The following is a 4,105-nucleotide window of genomic DNA, read 5'->3' on the forward strand; positions in this document are numbered from 1 at the left end:
ATAGGCAGTAGTGATTTCCATCTCGCAGATTTTGGTTTTGGGCAGTTACTGCGACTTTCCCCGCTTCGTTCAAATTTTGCAGAGTGCACGTTTACCGTGCCAACTCAATTCGAATCCCGTTTGTATTCTTTTTTTTCGGGCGGGATCCATTTTCAATTGGAATTACATTCTATATACATCATTTTTGTATATATACTTTCAAAAGCACAACAAAGAATTCTGCTCCTTTATATGTATAATATGATTTACAAATACAATGATCTCGAAATCTTAAGGTTGAATTCGAAAAAATATAACCAAATTATGTTCTACTAAAATGTATGGATGAGTAATATCTACATATTAAATAACATAGATGTGCGCGAATTCATATGAGTATGCATGTTTGATAGATCAATTTTGGTTCGAGTATGGATTACATGTATCATCATCTCGAATTCAAATATTTGAATCCCTTTTTTGTTCACTCCTTTCACGCCCATCTCTCTCGCATGCATGCTCCTTCAGGTAGCTATCACTCTCTTTTCTCCAGCTTACCCGCACTCTCACTTCATGTTTCTCCTATCCTCGCAAACATGGTCTCTCGACGTCTCCCTTGAGAAGTGTCACACTCTCCCTATCATTATACATTACACGGTTTTCATTATCTCTCACGTCTCTACTGTTCTCTGGTATCACTCGGTACCTAAGCTTTCTTTTTCACCGCCACACACATAGTCTCCACTCGTCTTTCACTTTGTCTTTCTCTCTATGGGATTCTCTCACACACCCTATATGTCTCTACATATGACTCATACCACTAAAATTACTCTCTCTCTCTCTCCTGTAGACACAACATTTGTTGCGGTCTCCTTTTCGTCTCCATCCCAGACTGACATTATTCATTTGTTTAACGATCAGACAACCCCGACTACCGTCTCCTCTCTCTCTCACAGACACACACACACACACAACTCCTGCTTCCACTCCCCTTCCCGACCACCGTCTCTCTCTCACACACACAAAACTCTCGCTTTCGCACCCCGACTTGTATTTCTCTCACAAACATTTATCGACTAGCTAGCCTCTAGATAGGTTTATACACCCGCACACTCGTGCTTCCACCATCGCATACATGTCTCTCTCCCGCTCCTTGTATCTATGTAGATTTTTCTTCCCTTCTTGAGACACGCCCTCTCGATCGTGCACACACACACTATCGCCTCATTTTAAGCTGATACCTATCGCACACACACTCCTTGTGTCTTTGTCACACATGCACTCCGTCCTCCTCCACTCCCCCTCTCTCTCACACACACATGGGCTTTTTGCAACAACTAGCAAGATGCCCATGCGTTGCACGGAACATCAAGATGCATTTGTATGAGTAGTTTATCTTGTGGGGGAAAAGGATGAACGAGGGAAGGCCTTATTTGCAAATGTGGAGAGGGGTGTGGGTATCTTTTTGCAAAATTGCCATAGTTTCCTTCCTGTCCGTCAGATATAGATCGGACGGCCTATATTGCAGGATGGCAGGCACACGATCATCACCGACAATGCTTTTTATAAGAGTAGGGATAAAAAATAGAGTTGGTGATGATGGTGGGCCTGCCATCCTGCAATGTAGGTCGTCCGATTTATATCTGACGGATAGGAAGGAAAATATGGCAATTTACCCACACTCTTCACCACATTTGCAGATAAGGCCTTCCCTCGTTCATCCTTTTCTCCCACAAGATCTTGATGTTCCGTGAAACGCACGGGCATCTTGCTAGTAAGAGTAGAAATTAGACATATACCACTTCTCGAATCCTGAAACCAACAACATTCCTCCCTTATCTCATCAAAACCGCCAAAGGAATATATTTTGAGTGAAACATAACATATTTTTAGTGATATACGTATTTCAAAACTAGACTTTTTTTCTATCAAATCGGTGAATATGTATTAATCTACTTTGATCGTGTGGCAACGCATTGGCACATTGCTAGTAGTTATTATAATTTTTTGGACACCAGACAAACGGTGGAGTACATATACGAAGAGAAGAGGCGCACGCATGCAGTCGGCCTCTCGCTGTCTCGCACACATGAGTGTTACGTAAAGGCGGCGTTAACAAATAAACCCTAAAACCCTAGGTGCACGATTGCTGCATTCGCGGGTACCGGGTACGTGGTGGAGCACCTTTGTAGGAATAGTCAGCTCGCGTGATAATTTGATCCGTAGGAGTTGATGGTCGGGACCACAGGTGAATGACTTGGAGGGCGGTGGCTCGCCAGTTGCCACAGATCGAGTAGCCACGTTTAAAATATCATTTTTTAGCGGGGTTAAGTGTTCCGATTTTCAATGGCGCTTTATAAGTAGTAAGTAGTTTTTAGAACGATTGGTATGGAGCGAAAATGGAATTCATAGTATTACATACCTCCTTGGCGTATGGTTGTATGGTTTTTTTTGCGATGGAGGTTGTATGGGTTTATGTTGCGAGATGTTGAACCTGGTAGTTCTAGGGCAAATACTGTGGTTAGATTTAGATGCTGGTTTTTAGTAATGAAAATCGGAAGGGGAAACCCTTCTTTGATTAAAAAAAACTACTACCTCCATTCTGGTTTACTAATCCCCATCGTACTTTGGGTCAAAGTTTGTCCACGAATTTTACTTGTAAAATGTGAATGGAAAACGAGATTTTGTTATACCCAAACAAAAAAGGACTGGAGGGAGTGATTGCTCTGACACGGACGCGACCTCTCATAGCGCAGGCATTGAACCGGCGCGCCGGCCAAGAGGGCCACACTCGCTGCAGGCCCGGTTGAGCACGCCTTCTCGCCGCGTGCAACCAGCTTAAGACTGCCCCGCCCGCCTTCATTGAATCCGCGCGTGTGCCGGCAACACGTCCTTCCGCGAGCCGGCAGGCATTTTAGAACACAAAAAATGACTAAAATATAATTAATTTACGCATGGTCTTGACTTGTTGTGCTCGCACTGGTAGCAGGAACTAGTAGAGGATTTTCTTTATTTATAACTCTCCTCACATTTTTTTGGCTTTGAAGTGAATCATGGTTGTGGACATTATGTATGAATGTGCAGATATCTGTGAACATGAGTTTGATGTGGAAGTTGAACTTGGAATGTCGGGCTTGCGCGTGAACTATACCATGTCCAATGCTTCGTTTGTTATTGTTTGGAAAGTAATTGCTGTTATTACATGACCCGAAAAAAACATTTTGTGCCACATCAGTAGATGCACGGACATCACAACAGGCATGCTGACTGGATAAACATTTGAACCTAGCTATTATGAAGGAAATTTTGTATTGACAACAGTTTTAGATAGCAGGAGACGCCTAGCCTGCTCTGTCTCTGCTAGCTTATTTCTGGCTTCTTCCATCTCTTCTTTGGCTTGGGTGAAGAGAGCATCTGATTGCTCTTTTCGCTTCTTCAGGAACTCAGCTACATTCTCAAGGGATGCTGCACACTTTCTTTCAGCCTTTACTAATGCCACGAGGACACGAACAGCTGACGACTCCACCTGGCTTGTGTGTAATCCAGCATCATCTGGGAATTTGCACCTTGTGTCTAATCTAGCATCATTAGGGAACTGGCACCTTGTGTGTAATCCAGCCTCATTTTGGAAACATGATCTCGAGGTTGACCATACTTCCCTCCTCGCAGGAACTGCATCCTGACATGAAGTTACTTCTTTTTTAGATCAATACTCAGAGCAACCTAGATCCATTTAGTAGAAGCCAGATAAACAGAACTCGGAGAAGTGAATTCAAAAGGAAAATAAAAGTAAAAACAAACTACAAGGTGAGAACACCCACTTCCTACATCAAGCTAAAAACGAAAGCATTAGGACGATTAAGACTCTTCTTATTACACATCGAAGAACACCACGCTTAAGAGAAACAGAAACTACAACATATACACATCGAAGAACACGAGGCTACACGAAAGTAATTGAAAGGGTGTTACTTACCAAAGCTCATTTTACAGGTTCGATGCAGCTCCTCTTTAACTTGCCATGCTCCTTGAAGATGACCCGAATATCCCATGTTTGGTCTTCATTGCTCCTCTGCATGTTCGCACTCGTGGTTTTAAAATCTCAACATGGCAAGAAAAATATACT

The sequence above is a fragment of the Aegilops tauschii genome, chromosome 3 (assembly GCF_002575655.3).
Source record: "Aegilops tauschii subsp. strangulata cultivar AL8/78 chromosome 3, Aet v6.0, whole genome shotgun sequence".
In the NCBI taxonomy this organism is placed as follows: Eukaryota; Viridiplantae; Streptophyta; class Magnoliopsida; order Poales; family Poaceae; genus Aegilops; species Aegilops tauschii.